The 19,375-nt window shown below is 41.2% G+C and overlaps 1 long non-coding RNA gene across 2 annotated transcripts; it reads right to left on the bottom strand.

Moving 5' to 3' along the window:
- Positions 1–12,505: 12,505 nt before the first annotated feature.
- LOC111941882 (uncharacterized) lies at positions 12,506–18,899 on the bottom strand. Of its 2 annotated transcripts, XR_015280695.1 has the most exons (5): positions 18,746–18,899; positions 17,602–17,891; positions 17,149–17,233; positions 14,515–14,617; positions 12,506–13,953 (listed from the first exon to the last, which is right to left on the bottom strand). It is a non-coding gene; the product is annotated as an uncharacterized LOC111941882 (long non-coding RNA). The 2 variants fall into 2 exon arrangements; XR_002870327.2 differs by lacking the exon at positions 17,149–17,233 and having other exon boundaries at positions 18,746–18,820.
- Positions 18,900–19,375: the final 476 nt, after the last annotated feature.

The raw sequence follows: 19,375 nt of genomic DNA, 5'->3' as shown, positions 1-19,375 counted from the left end.
AAGTAGTTCTGTAGGTTCAAAGCATCATTCATTGGTGGGAAGGTACCATTCAACATGACTAAAAACCTTGGAATCTAGTCCTTAAATCAAATTTGCTAGGTGAACTTTATGTGTATGTTTGTGTGCATGTCTGTTTTTTAGCTGTTTTTGGTTTTTTTACAAGGGACTATAGTTTGCCCTTTTAGACTTCACTGAAACCTTTCATTTCCAAGCTCCTGTTAGGTCACAAAGCTTCATAATGTTCTTTGTTGTTGTTTGTTTCATGCACTGAATTAGAAATTAATTCTCTCTCAGCTTCCCTTGCATGTGCTTCTAAAATTATATTCTCCATTTAATGTATTCCATGGTATGTGTGTCTCATCAAATGTGACAGATTGGGGTGATTCTGTCAATAATTCATATTTGATATCAAATAGAACAAAGTTAAGAGGGAATTGCAAGGTAATATAATCCCTGTCCCTTTTAAACAGATGAAGCTGGACTAAAATTGATGTCTTCGACCAGGACACTTAACATTCAGAAGCCAAACCTACCAGCACAGGGAGTGATAGCTGCTTGTCTGGAAGTAATATGGGAAGCCAGGGTAGAGGACAGCAATTGACATCTTCAAAAGAAGTCCTATGGGCCTTGCTTTTCAGAGGTGAGGAAGCAACCACATATCTCATCAAATTCCACTGGAGTCTCAGGTGCTCAATACCTTTGAATTTCAAGCAGTTAAGTAGGGCATGCAAACTGGGATGCTGCAAGCTGACAAAAGTTGAGGCTGATCCACTTGAAGGCGCTGCTGAGAAACTAAAGGCTGAAGAGGAAAACCCTGAAATCAGTTTTGTGCATGCCAAAGGCCCTTCAAGCATCTCTGGCTTCTTTGATAGAGTCTGAGATTATTTGATTAGTACAGAGAAATAGCAGTCAAGGAGGTTTGTTTTGTTTTTTTTCTTTAAAGCAGCTCTAAATGGTTGGAAGATGTGAGGACAAAGGGTTGTTTCTGCTCTCTCTGGGAGAGGAGGTCTTCCTGCTCTATGCCAAGAGTTTGGTCCATGATGCCTGATGGAAAGAAGGAACTCCTGCTGAGTTGTGCAGACTTTCAGTGAAGGAGCTGTTCTTCAGCAAGGAGATAGCTGAAATTTCACATGGGTATTGTGTGTGCAGTTTGACCTCCACTGCTTCACCAAGCATCTTTTCTCCTGCTACAATTGATCTTTTTTCCATGGGCATCTGCTAGAGATCTTCTCTTACTGCTTTGGGCCATAGGACTGAGATAGGAAGGAGCCCTTGAATGTTTCTGAGAATCAGAAATGTTATGTAACCCCCCTGGAGACCGGGAAAAATATAATTTTGCTGTAGTTGAAGCAGTAACAAAAGTCCCTTTGAAATCCCATGTGGCCAGTGTGTGCCCATGAGGAACTGTCTGATACTGCAAGTTTCTCCCTAATCTCCCATGGGATCCTTCTGCTGTGTCTGCAGTGTTCTGCATCTCATGATTCCCACCTTTTGTAGCTGGATAACTCTTAAAATGTTCTGCAGCTTCCTGTGGAATTGTCTTTTGGGGAAGTTAGGCTATCACAAAAAGTCCCTTGAGGTTTTCAAAACTGTAACATTCTGGGCTCATGGACTTTTCCCAGCTCCCTCTTTTCCTCAGCCAGGCTTAGAACAGTTGTCCCTCCTCTCCAACCCAGGCACCCTCCCCTGGCCCAGAACTGCTTTGCTGAGGCCTCTCAGGGGCTGATTTATGTGCTGACAAAAGCAACCACGTGTAAGGAAGCAGTCTGTCTCCCAAGCCTTTCTGTGGGCTGAAGACTCCTGCTGCACAGATGCTGCTCAAGAAGACGTTGTGTAATTCAACTGCAGAAGTCTCAGCAGGCTGGGAAAGCAGAAATCTTTCTGGGACAATTGAGTGTGGTGCTGTGTAGAAGCTCTAAGCTTTCATGCCTTTGAGTCTTGTTGATAAGATGGAGCAGTACAGGGAAAATAGGGTTAAGAATAGGGAGGCTGCCTCCTTCTTCAATTAGGATAGGTCTGACCCAAAATGAAGCACTCATCACCTGTTACAGATAAATTTAACCTGCTGTTCATGCAATATTCCCCCTGCTAAATGTGTTGCAGAGGTGATGAAGCCACATGCTGCAGAGAGGCTGGTGTTGATTGAAGGTTTTTCTCCTTAAAGGTGCAGAATGTTCAAAGGGAAGATGCTAACAAGGAGTGGTGGTAAACAATGCTCGGGGTGTCCAAGAATGTCAGGCTCTTTTTCTTATAGGGAAAATCAGAAACACACTCACCAACCCCCTCAAATGTAGTCTCAAAGATCCCAGTCTATTTTATAAAACACACACTGGACTCAAAATTGCAACTCAGTGCTCAGTCTGTGTCAACCTCATGGTAGATTTACTTAACAACTCTCAGTTAATTTGGCCTGATTCTTCTCTCTTCTCCAGCTTTAGGTCAGCAGTTATTTGTACAAACTTTATAGGATTATACTTATAAAAAAGTATATTTATTCTTGTTTCAATGAGGGTAAACTGTATCTGCAGTAAAGCAAGCATTGGGTTTTTGGTTCTTGTTTTGAAATTGAGTCTGATGGAAGCAACTACTTGCTGTTATTCACAACACTTTCACTTAGGACAAAAATTTAGAATGAAATTGTGGGGAGAAGAGGATTATGCTTTGACTGTAGTGAGGAAAACAAATACTTCATTTTGAGTGACCTGGAATGGGGAGAAAAAAAAAAAAAGGAAAATTCTGGGTAAGGATTCTAATGCCTGAAACCAGGCATTTACAGACTTTTATGAAAGCATTTTCTTTGTGTTCCAGCATAGAAGAATAATGATTTGAAACACAGGAAGTTGCCATGGAACAGAATCATCACCCACTGATGAGCTTTATTGTCTCATAATGTGTCAGCCTACAAAGAGTCACAGCAAATGGTCAAGATACTCTCTGTGGTGATGGGCCAAGACCATGGCACTGTCTTATGACTTACTCAAAAGGTGCAATAATAAACATCTCTTCTGCCTGTCATTTTCTATTTCACTGTGTTTACCCCAAGAAGAGGATAACTTTTCAGAAAAGAGTGAAAAGTTACAAACAAGAACAAAAAATATTTTCCCAGGGTAGAATATTCTATTATATAACATGCCAGAAGGATTACTGTGCGCTGGAAGGGAAAAACACACTTGAAGAGCAAGATGAAAACAAACCTCTAAAGAAGTGAGTTTTGAATGTGTCCTTAATGCAAACTGAGAAAACTGAAGCTAGAGAATGTAGATGATACACCAGTCATGGCACTCTGCTTGCAGTTTTAAATGCCATGTGCTGTAGGCACTTTTTTGCTTCCCCAGCCCACATGAGAAACTCAATTCCTCTCCTCTCCCTGACCATCAGCCTGCAGCCCCGTGGTCAAAACACATGTTCAGCTTTCCATTCTCACAGTTTTACTTCTTCTGTGGTTCCAGACCAACTGAACAGACTCCTTTTCTTTGCAATCTGGAAATCCAAAAATCTCAGCCTAATCTTTCTGCTTCTGATGCCTTCCAAGTTTTGATGAGGTTGCTTTATCTCTCACTGTTATTAAAGAGCAGGTCAATGCTGCTCCACTTATTCTGCAGATTTTTACCACACTATGGATGTCAGGAATATTCTTTTTATCTTCTCTTTTGAATCCCCTGTTAATCATATCATGATGCACCTTTTTCAAATCTGTAGTTTTATTGAATGGTGTTTTTAATCTTTGCAGAACTCCTAACTAGTCACATCCATGAAGAAATGAAAAAGACCTTGGTATTCACATCACCTGATGTGGTTGGTTTTTTGGACTCTGCAAAGATTAAAAACGCAGTAAGACTTGAGAGTATCCTAGAGGGAATATAGAGGTTGCTATTAATATGTTCTTTTGAACGGAACTGATCTGAGGGTTTGGAAATAGAGCAAAAGTGACTGTTTAAAGGAATAGACAAGGTTGAGATTTTAGATGTGTATATTATGGTGAGAAGAAACTGGGAGAATTAAGAGGGCCAATGCTGAAACTCTTTGTGGGTTCATCCTCATTTCCATACCCTCTGACGGGCCACTCCCTGTGGTAGGATTGCTGTAGAATGACTGGGGTGGTGTCAGTGGTGGGATGACTCCTCACGTGGCCATGGAGAGTGCTCTGTAGGAGCCAGGCAGATCACTGAGGAGGTTTTACAGGCTTCTTCATGGCCAGGACAGTTCTTTGTGTCCCCTTTCTGGAGTGGCAGCTCCACACTGGTGTTGCCACTGCTGATGCTGGCTGCTGGTGGGGAGGGAGTGCAGCCCTCTCTCTTTGACACAGCCACTTGGCCACAGCCCATGACATCCAGACCAGTAACAACCTTATTTTTTTTCTCATACCTCCTTTGCCTGACCCTTATGGTGTCTCCCAGAAAACATGGCCAAGAGAGCGTGTGTGCACAGCCCAGTCCTCCTGCAGGAGATGTCAGAGGTTCCACAGAAAAATGGGAAAAGGGGGAGGAGGGACAGAGAAGATACCAGGCAGGAATGGATGTGGTGGAAGCACAGAGGAAAGGAGGAAGGGAGAGGGACAGGAAGGGAATAATCTCTTTAAAGAAAGAAAGGGCAGGATGGAAACACAGCAAGGACAAAGAGCATTCCTGTCAGGAATCCTGGGGTTTCTCTTCAGGTCTGGGCACAGATTTGTCATGCAGCCTTTGGAAAGTCATGTCACGTTCCTGCCTGCAATGTGTCCTCAGGAGCCTGGAATGTGAGCTTAGCTGCTTATTATTGGACTCCTTATTTACAAAGCTAGGAGGGCCTGTTTTGATCTTTTATTCCAACTCCTTTTGCAGTGTATGTGGTTGAACTTACTAAAATTAATTCCTACTTAACCTGCTGCCTATCTTCTAAGGAAAAAAATCCAGAATTTATGGGAAAAATTCAGTGCAAATCTTCAAATCTCAGTTTGGTGTGTTTACCTACCAGTTAATTGTCTTGCTTTTTTCTTTTTTTCCTGCTCTAAATTGTTTTGCCTTCAACTTCAGCAGATATTAAACTTCAACGTCTCTTTGTCTCCAGACCAAAACCTCCCTCGATTACCAAATTTCATCCCTCATAGTTGGTTGTAATCTCTAATTAATTCATCCTCTCTTCACGTGTCTCTCCACAGAGAAAGACTTGATTTATTTAAGCCACCAGGCGCGTTTCTCAGCGCTTTAATTTGTCCTCGCAGCTCTTCTCTGGTTCCCCTCCCTCTCTCCACCAGCTCCCTGGATGTCGGGGCGCTGGAGGAGGAGCCGCTTCCAGCGCACCTCACAAAGAGCACAAAACCCTGCTGTGGGCAGGAAATCCTTTGTGACCGGCTCCCGTCCTCCTCCTTCGCCAGGCAGCAGGAATTCTCTCTCCTTCCCAGCCTCTGGAGCGTGTGCCCGCATCTCCCCGGCGCCCCGGGCAGCTCGGGGAGGCTGAGAGCATCCTCGGGATGCTCCTTTGTCCCAGATGGCTTCAGGAAGCGCTTCGCCGTCCTGAGGATGGAAGCTGGCTCTTCACAGCATCGCTGGCTGCCTTTGTTTGCTCCTGTGTGTTTAAACATTACTCTGCAGCTGTTTCCCACACACTTTTTTTTTTTTTTTTTTTTAATCTGTCATTTCCCTACATCTGCTGATGCTGGAAAAAATTTTAAAAAAAAATATGCAGAGATTTGTTAGATTCCCTCTGTTTTGTTTTGAGTTTGTCTCTTTTATTTTTTTTTTCCCCCTTAAGTATGTTCCTGAAGTCTGAAATGAGGCACACATGCACACACACATATAAAAATAAAGGATTAGTAGATATTAAATAGCCCAAATTACAAGAAGTCTGGAACGAAACCCTGGAATCAGAACAATACCAGACTCCATGGGAGCTGAGGCTGGACCTGAGTCCAAATCCACATGCTGTGGTTTGCTCTCAATTACATGATGGTCCGAGCCAGAAGTCTCATTCAGGGCAGAATGGAGCACAAGCTGAATTGGGATCTGGGTCTGAATTTTGCAGTGCAGACCCACTGACAACTGGCAGTGACAAAATGCGCTTGTAAAGGAACAAACGATGTGGGTGAAACATATTGCCAATGAAAAACCAATACAAAGCTGCAGGAGGAAAACACAATTCCAGCCTAATTCTCAGGGCTGATCTGGAGTTGTTGACTGGCAGGAGTGATTTTACTCAGGTGCCTCAGATATTTCAAACACCCCAGACTTTCCTCCTGCAATTTTTACATTTCTGAGATTCTGCTGATTTCAGTGACTATTTATAATTTACACAATCTTAAGTGGTGGAAGGATAGGTCTTCTGACATTATCAGTGTCTGATCCATATCAAATAAAACAAATTTAGTAAAAAAAAAAATTGATTTACAGACAGAAATACACATAAAAATACACCTCACAGTCCAAGTAAACACAAAAAGGCTGCCACGTCTGCCTGTATAAATCTCAATATTTTTAACATTTAATTACTAAAGAGAAGTGTTACCACTCCATACAAGGAAAGGAGGCAAAATTTAGATTATTTTATTGTTTTCAGAAAAAACAGTGATATAGAAGTGTCTATTCCAAAACAATGATCAATTTAGGAGAAATGTAATTGAATTTTAGTTTAATTGACATTCCAGATCAGAACAATAAGCTTTTTTTTTTTTTTACCTCTTCCATGTAGAAAATTTTGGTTCTATTGACTTTTTTTTTTGAAGAAAAAACCCAAAACAATTAAAATTAAAAACAATTTCCATTATTCAATTAATGAGCAAATATCATCATTTATAAAAAAGTAGGCATTAGAAATAAATAAAAAAATATTCATAGCAAATAACAGTTTTTGCTGCTTTTCTATTCACAACTGACTTGTGAGCTGATCAATGTTTCTGAGAACATATTTCATCCTCAAGTTTGCCAGTAAGCCTGGTAAGAAAAAATTTCTAAGACCTTTCTGTGTATGTGCTGTAAGTCTTTACAAGCTTGGTCTGTTCAGAAGATTCAGGGTTTTTTTGGTTTTTTTTTTATTTCACAATTTGAATCTGGATCCTTCCTGCCATAAGAAACATAAGTTGTGTCTTAAAGTTCATTCAGTCAGTCACTTCAGCGATGGGATGCAATTTCCAAAGCCTCTGTGCTGTGAATTTCTGACAATTTTGCCAGTTAAACCCCTTTGTATGTGCCTTTTCACAGCATTTCATAACACACTTGCAATGGCAGATGCTCTGATTTAATTATTAGCTCATACTCTAGATAGTTCTATTTTCTTACTTGAAAATTTTTGACTGATTGTCTGAGGAATCTCAGCATTTTTCATAAATTAATTCCTTGTAATATCAAGTATTTTCCTAGCAATTTGCTTTTGAAGGTGTTTAGACACTTGCCTATACTTCTGATGGATTTCCAGATTTCTCATCCATATGCTAAGGTAGAAATAACATCTGAAGTAAAAAAAAAAAAAAAAAAAAGTTATCTAAACCTGAAATTGTAGGCTATTCATTATCACATTTTGAATAAGAAACAAGCTGCAGCTTTCCTCATGCTAATTCATGATATCACTTTCCTTTTGGACATCCTTGCTAGCCTCCTCATTGCTGTTGAACACAGGAAACAAATTAATTGCCCTTTTAAACACAGACACATCTGGGAGTGTCCAAGGTTCCAATTAGATAAGTAGTTTTTCCTTCCTGATTATTTAACCCATAAGTTTTTGTGATCCCTTGTTTTCAGGTTCACCAAGTTATCCCTTTGGACAGCTTCTTTGCTAACTCAGTGGCATGAAGTTGAACAGTCATGCTGATATTTCATCTGTTTATGCTTTTTTTTTTTTTTTTATCCTGGTGAAACCACTTGAATTTAATATTTCAGTCTGCAATCAGAAAGATGACAACCAATGACTGACTAATAGGACAAGTTTACTGCCTACTTCAAACACCCACAATATTCAGAAAAAACAGGGTGTGTTAATTTTTTTTGCACGAGACAGCTTTTGTGTTAAGAGAAAACTCTCCTGCATTCAGGTGTTTGTGTGGATTGCAAGAGCACAGTTAACACTGATTAAATGATATAAAGGTCTCAGTCATGAAAAGGTGCTGCTATTTATTTTCTGTCCATCCCATTGAGGAGTGCATGAGCCTGGAGCAGCAAAGAGAATTTCTCTATTGCTCTGGTGTGCCAGGTGTTGGAAACTCTGGCTTTGCACAGGAGCTGGGCCCTGTAGGGTACCTGACACCTCCTTCTCTTCAGTCCACATATTCTTTGTGCATCCTCTGCTGTTCATTAGACAATACTGCAAACAAAACACCCAATCAAATAGAAGTTTTTTAAAAGCATAAAATAATTACAGAAACAGGGGGAGTATTTGCCAGTGGAGCAGCTGGAGTATTTGACCAGCCAAATGTGTCTGTTGCTGTCAAGGTTGCAGGAGAATTTCTGTGGAAGAGTGGACTCTGAGACCACTGCAGCTGCACCTGTGATGTAAAGCAAGGTGGGTGTTCTGATAATTAGCTGAGCATTCCAGTTTGGTAGGAATGGGCAGATTCATTGCAGGGTAATTTAGCAGAGTCATGCTGGAGTCAATGGAGAAGCAGCAAATTACAGCAGTCAGAGGTCTGAAGTTATAGCCCTTGCTAAGGGACAGCTTTCCTATAATCACACAGAGCCAATGTGACCAAAATTTCAGCTTTTGGTACAATTTGAATAGTAAGTTGTAATGCTGCTTTTTAGCATTACTTACACCTGAAGACTTTGTTCAGATGTGGCACCCTTCAACGAATTTCAGATGTGTTGAGCTATCTAAAATCTTCATGTGCCTAAGGAAACCATCTTTCTGCATTGTAACACCAGAATAGTTTGCCAGGCAGAAAGTGATTTTTCACACAGCATAATGTTTTTATTCCTTGTTTAAATAACAAAGCAAATAATCGTATCTTCTTATGATGAGAGCATCTTAGCTCACTTAATTCTAGATATCTAAATCTGAGCTAATCATCTAGGTTGCTTTTTATAGGCAATGGAAAGGAATAAATCTTTCTAGGGCACAAGCCAGTGACCTACTTGAGATGTCTATCTGAGGATGAGATGTTCTGTGGGTTAAAATGCCTGTTAAGGGAGGCCACATTATTGCCTCTGGTAGAGACGTCTTTATTTTTCCAACATCGAGACAATTTTCCTTCTCAAAATCTCTGAGCAGGCTCACACTCACCTCCTCCTTCTCAGCCCTTCTGATTGTACAGATCTACAGCTGCCACAGCTTGACGCAGTTGTGATTCTGTAGCAGACACATAAATCCACAGTAGTGTGATCAGCACAGGCACCGAGCCATTTCGTGAGCCTGGACTCAGCTCTGGGCGCTGCTGACACAGCCATTCCTTTCCTTTCCATTGTCTTTGGCACTGGCTGTCCACTCTCAGCTTCTGACCCAGCAGGTTAGGTTTGCACCTCAAAATACCTCTGTGTGACTGCCCTTGATTGAGACTGGAATGTCTCAAGTGTGAGAATAAATTTTTTTTTTATTATTTTTTTAATTTTTTTTTAGTCCAAAGTCTGAATTTTGTCTCTGTAGTGCCAAAGGCTGATAACAGCAGCCGCTAAGTTTCTGTTGTTACACTTCAGGGACATCCAGATGGCACATCAACTTCTGCAGCTTCTGAAGGATCTGGGAGAAAGCTTTGTGTTTGTCCAAATTTAAAAAAAAAAAAAAAAAAAAAAAAAATATATATATATATATATATATATATATATATATATATATGTGTAATACTTCTGAAAGTTTTAAAGTCCTTTGCTCTCCTGACATGCTACAGAAGCATGGCACTTGAAAAGAAACCACAGACTTGTGTGTGCAACAAGACCAAGGGAGAGTGCTGTGCCATATTATTAAAGTTAGTCAATCTTATGAGTCTGATTCAAGTGTTCTGTCTTTATTTGCTGGAGCCTGCTGGGCTGATTAGTATCCTTTATTTCAAGCACAGAATGCAGGAGATTATTTTAAACATTTTATACCTCCATCAAGGTCTCTGGTGATCTTAAAGGTGAGTAGCTCACACAGGATGTGCAGAGATCACTGCAATACAGTTTAGTTTTTTCATATCCCATTTGTTGCATTTTTTGAGGAAATAGGAATGTGTTTTCTTCCTGTAGCTGCGCAAAATTTTTGTCATTTATCAGACTCTGTTATCGGGGCCTCTGCCCTGGACACTAAAGCTTGTGTCTTCTCCATTGACCATTTGAGTACCTTTAACATTAAGGAACTTGATATTTCTTCATTTTTCTGAAATTCTGCATCTTCAGTTGACTCTCAGGATCACCAGATTTTGGAGGGTCTGCAAATGCCTTGTAAACCACTTTTATACTGTGGGCCAAGCCAGTTCCACCAGCAGAGCAGACAAGTGGCCTGGAAATGATTTCAGCCAGAAATACATGAATGATATTTCTGTAGTTGTAGTTTCCTTCCTTCTTTTTCATGTTGACACTCAGAAAATAAGAGCTCAGTGTCTAGTTCTCTGGTCTGATTTACAAATAATGTATTTCTAGGTTGCTTCCCACCTCCTTTGAATCTAACTTCCTTGCCAACCCCTTCTTTTCCTAGCTGATGTCTGAAAACATTTTCAAAGTTGCTGTTTGTAATACATCAGTTTATGAAATGTCTGTGCAGGAAGATCACTTTTCTCACCCTGAGGTCATCATTCCTGCAATCATCTTGTGCTGGTTCCACTGCTTTGTTTTCCACAGGTCATCAGTAACATTTGTCAGACTGTTTGGTGGGTCTGACTGACAGAGATCTGCCTTTTCAGTAAGCACTGGATTTTTCTAGCTCTCAGTCTTTCTGAGCAAGACTTCAGCATCTTTGTATTGCTTGAAACCATAGAGATTGCAGATGTGCCAATACCTGAACTGGAATTATCCAGGTGTTTTCATATCTCGTGGGAAGATCTGGAGCTCATCAGTGCAACAGCAGTGGCAGCCCAAGGTCTGAGGTTAAATGTCTCTTACTGTCCTGTGAGTGCTGATCTACCAGAGTTTACCCAAAGATTTGAAAACTGAGAACATTTTCTTTCTGGGGTCAGTGTTGGAATTATATTCTAAAAATTTCTCCAGCATCATGTAAATAAGGACAGAAACAGCAAATATGCTAACAGAACTCTTAAGTGTCTTTTGATTTTCATTTCAGTGACCATGGTGAATAAATGATCTGTCTGGCAAGGTTATAAGATGTAAAACATCTTCTATGGGAATGCACAAAAAAAAATAAAATAAAATAAATAAAAATTATCTAGTTCAAACTTTTCGCTTCGGCTTAATCCTTAGTCATTTTCTTCCTATGGCTACAGATCTGGTTCAGAGAAAGATATGAAGTCAGTGTGGGGCACTCAGTGATGAAACTGCTACATTTTGATTACAGCAGGTGCAGGTGTGAGTCTGTTATTTGACTGGCAAATAACCTGAATTGTTATTTGACTGCAGAAGCTGTTGTGCCTCGTTGCCTGTAGAACAGCCCAGGGCTGCCTCTGCATTTTTGGCTGTCCTCAGGGGCACTGGTTCTACCTTCTGTCAAGCTCCTCTCTCAGCTGCACCACGAGTCACAATTTGCATCCACACGACAGAACATAAGGATGGCAGAACACACCAAAGGCAAGCACAATTCCTTATCCCAGTTCTTGACAGCTACCAGATTCCTGAGGAAAGAGGCAGGACAAGGTTTTGTACAGGTACTTTACTCCATGTGTTCATCTGGCTTCTAACAAATCCTGAACTTCCTAAATTTATCTGTTTAAGGGTGTTAAGGGCAGGTAGGTTGGGACTTAATACAGCACTATAGACACTGCCAAAAAAAAAAAAAAAAATCCCAAGCAAAATGCCTCCTTATTTCAGACAGAATTCGTGGTTATTGGGGTATCTTTCTGAAAGTTTTCCTCCTGTGCAGGATATCATACCAGAAGCTTTCTTCAGATAGAAAATTTATGTTCAGACTGAGGTATATGTTTGATATCTAAAGCACAGTTTGCAACTAATTTATGGCAAGTTTGTGGTGGAAACAAACAAAAACCTGCAGCCATAGGCACCCTTCAGTTTTGAAATATCAAAGCAAATGTTTTAGTTGCTAGCTTCACCAACCTGGTGTTTGTTAGGTTGTAACTATCTGGTTTCCTCCAAGCTTCTGCAAAGGTTATTCTACTTTTTTATCACATAACTAGATTTAACTTTGTGTGACTGGATCTCTTAGTGGAAGATTAGATGACAAATCACACTGGCTCATTATAAACCAGATTTGATGCAATCATCAGTGTGAAGGTGTCTCTTGGTTGGCTGTAGTGGAGATGACCACAGTGCTGTTCCCTCTAAAAAGAGGTATGGCAAGCCTAAGAAAACCCAATTATTTTTAATTGTATTTCTTTTCTAGAAAGCAACTTAACTGATCCAACTCATGTATCTTTTGCATTGCTCTCTCCTTACTCATGTTTTTGAAACATTCATTCCTGTTTTTAATGAGCCTGCAGAAGGTTATTGATTAAAGTGTGAAAACATCTAAAGAGCTCAATGTCCTCAGCACAATAAAATATAAACATCTGTTGAGTCTAATTTCAAAATGCAGCTCTTTGTCTTATTTGGTTCTGAATTTTGAGGGGTTTTCTTCCTCCTAAATTTGTCACTGGCTAAACACATAGCTACCCCAAGTTTTTGATTTTGTTCAGTTTGCTTCAGTGTGGAAGCTGAGATTTTCAGAAACCACCAAATAACTTCTTGTTCCCTATCAGGTCTGTTTAAAGCACCTCAGATCTGGTACCAAAGTCCCTGCAGCACTGATGCTCAAACCTGAATCTCTTCCCTGCCAGTTCATGGCTCCTGCCTTTGCCTCTTTCCTTGACAAACTCTGGCATGTCTTCTGAAGAAATTGTCCATGGAAGCAAGTGAGAAGCCCAGCCCCTCTTCTCCATGTCTAGTGGTGGTATAAAATTATTATTATAAAATTATTTTATTCACTGGGAGGGATCCTCACTCCTTGTAGGTGCTGACCTAAATCCCTGGGGTTCCTTTTTGTCTCTGTTTACAAGGGACACCTTTTATAAACATGATTCTTCTGGGGTTGGTGTAGAGGCACCCACCAAATTCACATGAACCGTGGCTCTGAGCTGCTCTCAGAGCAGCCATGGATCAGGACAAAAATTAAACCATGGACCAAAAGCTGTCTGTTCTCTCTTCATCTCTCATCTACTGCTCTGAGCCTGTGTGGTAACCTGCAGTCACTTTCAACTCCACCTGCAGATGTCTTCTCACCTCATGAAACAAAGAAAAGAAAGAAGCTACAGCTTTGACATTTTCCTTTTCTGGTTTTTTTTTTTTTTTTTTCCAGATAAAATACAGTTTACATATTTTATGAGATTAATGTCCCTTGTTTCTGATTACAAGGATCTGATCAGCATATTAATAAGTTAAAAATAAAAAAACCCTCAAACTATGCAACAGCTGCTATTTTGCTGCTGAATATATTCAGGGTATGTAATTTTTTATGAGATATTTATTGTAATAGAGAGAGGGATTTGTCTGAGAGTGTGTCTATGCATGTGTATGTGACTTTGAAGCTAGCATTAATAAACCAGTTCTGTTTCTTCTACATAACACAGGAGGGCAGGCAAAGGAGAATGTCCAAAGCATCCTAAAAAAAAGGTACAAAAGGCCCAGAGTTTCAAATGTGGGCTGTAGGTTGCAGTTCTCCTTTGAACTGCTTCTTAGAGATCTTGATCCTGGAGTGGAGGAAAGGTGTAGAAAATACTGCATTTCCTTTTGAAGCCAACAGGACTCCGAAGCTCTCAGCATCTCCCAAGCCCGTTGTTCAGCAGCAGATTCACCTTTAGAAGGAACAGCTGTGCTGCAAGCACAGTGAAGTGGTCAGTCCACACACATGCACTTCAGCAGCAGCACTGTCAAGCTGAATGGATGGTGGGTGGTGCCTCCTTCATTCTCTTTTTCGCCCCTGAAAAGAGTCAAGGAGAGTGAGCGAGCTGGAGAGTGGAAGACATGTGAATTGAATTCCTACATAGTCAAAACAGAAGTCTATTTCATCATGATTGAAAGTTAATTCACTGTGTTGCTGTAGAAACCCTGGCAAATGCATTAACCTGAATGCCCAACCGTTGCATTCTTATAACAGCTTTTTTTAACACTTGTTTACTTAAGAACATGTTTCCGTTGTGTTACCATGTATTTTTTGTACTTCTGCACAAAGAAAGGTATTATTTCTTCCCAGGTAAGTTGTGCAAATAGCTCAGCTTGCTGCTGCTGCCTGCAACTCCTTTACCTCCTAAGTGGCATACTCCCTGGCTGTGCCTGCTGACTGGGCTGTGTGATATAATTACCCATCCCTGCATGACCAGGGCAGGAGCTCTTTTCCCCAGCATTCAGAGCAGCCCAGTCAGGGATCTGAAAGAATCCTCCTTGCTGGGGTTTCCACCTTCCTTTGGGGAGGACAGTAAATTGTGGAGACTGGGGAGAAGCCAGCAAGTTCTGCTGTTTTGTTTTGGCAGGATACTCATACCTCCACTTGTCTTTCTCCTCTCACCATCCATCCCCACCCGGAGTGTTGATGCTGGTTTGGTGCCCAGAATACATGATCCCTCCACAGGCTGTTAAGAGACAATCTGGAACAAGACTTTGTGTCAGCTGTTGCTTAAAGGAATGAAAAACAAGAGTTGGATCTCGAATCCTGTGTTGTTCCTCACACAAACGGATTGTGACCTGGGTATGCTTAGCGGGGTGTAAATTAGAGCAGGGTTAATCGCTGATGATAAACAAAACTAAGTATAGTCTTGGGAGCCCGCACCCTCCTTTCACTCTTCAAATTGTTCACAGCCCTTGCAGGCGTTTGCCCATTGTTTTGTGGTGCCTGGTGGGTTGAATTTGTGTCCTGGCATCCAACTCATCCAACTCCTGAATTCCTGTAAGGGCCCAGTGTGGGGGGGCCCCAGGCAGCACAGACGTCTCACCCTGTGCTGGCACCGCTCAAAATCCCAGCACCTTCCTCCTTCCCTGTGAAATTGCCCCGGACAGAGGAGGCATGATCAAATCATTTAACCTGAGGTTCTCTGGATGGCAGCAGGTGATGGAATTAGGAGGTAGACAGACAAGGCTGGGGAATTACTGGACCATTTTTAACTCTTTCTAGTGTCTGCCTGAAGAAGTGTCATGGGAATTAGAGCTTTATAATGAGGGCTATACTTGAGTTCCTTAGTATATTTTTTTTTCCCCTATCATTGCATGTGTGTCATGGAACAATGAGTAGAGTCTGTGGCCCCAAATGTGAAGGACATGCCATTTTTCTGTCTGATTTATTTAATTACTTTTGTGTCAGGCCTCTGGTGAGGGGCTTTACAGGATCCAAGCTCCAAACAGTGCAGTCATGATCCTCTGTCAGTCATGCTTCAGCTCCACTGTCAGAGGTCTTATGTAGGGCTGAGGACCCTAATCCCAATGGTCGTTTCTTAATTGTTGTGCTTTGCCCATATGCTTGACAATTGTATTTACCAGTCCTCTGTTAGTTTGCTGCTTTCTGTCACCTTTCACCTTAGATGTGGTGAAAAACAAGCCAGTAATTTTGATAACCTGAGCTCTAATTGTAAAGCATGTGATTGGATTTCTGTAATAACCTCGATGTCAGGGCTGCTGGAAAAGTGCCAGGAGGTCTGTTCCTCTGCTGGGTCAGGCAAGAATCCTTTTTTTGTTTTGCTGGGGTTTTTTTTCCCTAGATTTTCTGGTCACCAGTTCAATACATAAGGGGGAAAGGCAGCATTAGGAGAAGGAAGATTTGTCTGAAAGACACAAATTTCCACCTGAGTCTTGGGATTGTGTCCAGTGATTTAAACAGCAGCAGGTTATATATCACAACCTTTATACCTCAGTTAGCCAAAGCCCATGTTGATCTGTAATGCAGAAAAACAATGTTAAGAATTTTCTTGATAAGCTGAAGAGGAGGGAAACTCTTCTCCTTTATACAAAAAAAAAAAAAAAAATTAATTCTATGACAAAATAAATCTCAGAGGTAGGTCAGCTTTTTCTGCTGCTGTAACCAAACTTTTCCTGTTTTTGAGCTGTAGTGGATACCTCTAAATGAAAGCTGAAGTGAAGTTCATGTATCATGGATGTTGAAACCAACGAGTTGGGAGTGACTGGAGAAAAAAATTGGAAGTGGCAGAAAAATAAATAGTTTTATAATGTATTATGCTCCTGTCTTCCACAGAAAAGTTTGAATAGATACATGATATTGTATAATCAAGAAATAATGCTGTCCTCTGCAGTCCTGATGGTACATTGCTAAATATGTAACACAGACAGAGAGGAAATACTGTTCAGTTTCACAATGTTATCTCTGCTGATCATCTGCTCCCTGGAGACCTGAACAAAGGGCCATGGAAGTTACTGGGGATTTCTTCTTTCAGATAATTTTAGTCCATATCTGCAGCTTCTCTACTTTCATGTCCCTCTCATGTCTCCAGCAATCTGAGATGGGCACTGGGAAGAACTTCTACTTATGCTTTGCTTTTTTTGGAATCTATGGAGTATCCTCAGAAATGAGACACTGTGCACTGGATCCAGCTGTATTTTCCTTACTGTTGGCCTGGACAGAGTCCCCAGTTTCCACACAAACATACACAAATATGCACTTGGGTGTATCTGTCAATAAAACTGCTCTGCTGGCTGGAGCAGCCAGCGACAGGTTCCTGCAGTGTTTTCACAGCACTCCTCTCCCTCATCTGCCAAAGTCCTGCCCAGGAACACACCCCGATGCTTCGTGGGGGGAACTCACTCTTCACCAGTGTAGACATCCTCTTTTGAAAACAGAAGCTCATTTGCCAAGTTCCACATCATTTTTTTTTATTTTATTTTTTTAATGTGGGGGAAGAGTTTTATGACCAGTTTAAGAACAAGAGCAATGGTTTCAGTTCATAGTTTATATATGTTATAAAGACAGAACTGAGACACCACACAGTGGGAAGACAATTGCCTGGGAAAAATACATATATGTGCCCTGCAGCTGATGAACAGCAGAGTCCCTTTATGGCAAGGCAAACACGTGCACTCTTTTTGATCATGACTGAAGTCATTGTCACTTGTATTTAATTAACAATATGGAAAGACTCTCAAAGAAAAGATATGGAAGAAAGAGCAGCCTTACCACTTAGGTGTAGGGCTGAGAAACACTGGTGTGTACTTCAGGCTCTGGAAATGGTGATTAATTTCTTTGTGCCTCAGTTGACTGACTGTAAAATGAGAATATGTGTTTCTTCTATTTATTTGTCTGAGAACATCTAAGGAAGGAACTAATACGATTTCTAACCCCTGGGTGTGTTCAGTTCCTGGCACCACAGGGATCTGGCCTCAGCTGGGGCACTCAGGTGTCCTTAATACAAATGCTAATACCACATTAGCATGTATATATGAAATAAATTAATCTTTAAAGGAAAAAAAAATATTTCCCCACATATACTAGATCTCAAACACATTGTATTTTGTATTACAGTTAGTACATTATGCCATTTTTCATTTCTATTCTCAAGTTTCATGGAAAAATTACTCTTAACACAAAATCCTTGTAAAAAAGGGATATTTGTGTTAAATACTTACATACCATGGTAAATTAGGCTTTTATCAGGCAGAATTTCCCCACACAGGTTTCTGAATGTGCCAGACTGATGGGAGTCAAGAGTGGTCCAAGATCACCCTGAGTTTATGGAAATGTCAGAATTTCTCATCAGGGTTATTTTTGTCAACAGATGTCCCATCCATGGGACCACGTTTGCTGTTCCCAGCTGAAGGCAGCTCTGGTACAGTGGTGGGCAGAGTTCTTCCTCGTGGTTTCTGGATGGCTTCAAATTCCAGCTGAAACCTGCGCAGACAGTGGCACTTTCTGCCTCAAAACTAAAAACAGCAGCTGTGTGAATTTCAAGCTGCCAGGCAAAACAATTGCGAGCAGACTACAAATGACTACTTTTGCTTTGGGTGATTTCTCAAGCCTGGAGTTCCTGCCTTTCCAAGTCCAATTGTTGACCAATGTCCCTACACCACCAGAGTGGCAGAGTACCCCCCATTCTTCTTGTTTTCTCTTTAATTGTCCTTTTCATTTTGCCAGGTGCCTTCGCTGTAGAGGTCAAGCCATGAGATATTGAATGACCAAGGCCACACACACCTGGGAACTTGTTACCCATGGCCTTGAAAAAATTCCTGAACTTTAGTTCAAGGTTTTCCTTTCTGGTCTAGTCTGTTCTCCCTCACACAATCAGGTTTGACTGTAGAGGAGGAGTCATATGATTCAGTTATTTGTTATCCTGCAGGGTTACTCAATCATCAGTCTCTAATGAATAAAGAGAAAGAAAAAAACAAAATTTGTGCCCCTGCAGCCCCTGGAGGAGCCTGTGTTGGAGCAGGGGGATGTCTGAGAGGGGCTGTGCCCCTGTGGAGAGAGGAGCCCACACTGGAGCAGGTTGTGCCTGAAGGACTGACAGCAGCAAATTCAATTAATATCTCTAATTCAGCCTCCTTTCCCCACAACAGTATTTGGTGAGCAATCTGTCCCAACCTTTATCTCAATTCATGAACTCTTCCTTATTTTTTCTCCCCCCTGTCCAGCCACAGAGGGGTGAGAGTGTGGCTACCGAAAACTGGCCATGAAAGCCCAACACACCTGTAGTGAACCCGATTCTCAGACCTGTTGTGGCACCTTCAAGTAACACTTGTGGTCCCGAAGGGCTGGAGGCAGCACAACTTCTACTCACCAGTGAAGCCAGTGAAACTTCCTCCAAGCCTGATCTGGCAATTCCTGGAGTACCTTTCCTCCCACCAAGCAGATTAGGATCATGTGGAAGGTTTTATGGTTAATGACACTTAACAATGAGTTCAGGCAAACCAATTGTTGCCCAAACTGTGGTCAGGGAACCCCATGAAAAATTCAGTGAGCTTGTTAGTAGTGAGAAGTGGTGGGGGATGTTTGTCTTCTGCCTTATCTTGTCTCAAACAGCCCCACAACATCTGGTGGAACTATTGATTCAGACATGACCCTGCCCCAAAGGTGTGCCTAAATAGGTGATACCAGGCAAGATAAAGCTGGTGTGTACCACCTCTGCAAAGCTCTAATCATTTCTGCATGAGCATTTTAGCTCAGGACTATATTAATTTAAGGGTTTAAAATCCCTTTAAAACAACAAAAAAAAGTTGGATATTGTTGCAAAATCCCTATTTTAAAACAAAACAAAACAAACCCTAAAAACATCTACAGATTTGGAGAAGGCCACACAAGGATAGAAGAGAGAGTCAGATTTTGTGCCTCTTATCAGTTGCAAGAAATGTCTAAGTGCACGTGCAAGGCAAAGGAACATCATTCCCACAATATCTGAAATTTCTGAAAA

Source organism: Cyanistes caeruleus, chromosome Z (genome assembly GCF_971803275.1).
Source record: "Cyanistes caeruleus chromosome Z, bCyaCae1.hap1.1, whole genome shotgun sequence".
In the NCBI taxonomy this organism is placed as follows: Eukaryota; Metazoa; Chordata; class Aves; order Passeriformes; family Paridae; genus Cyanistes; species Cyanistes caeruleus.
Note: the sequence above shows the minus strand (reverse complement) of the source record. Positions and strands in the feature narration are given on the sequence as shown.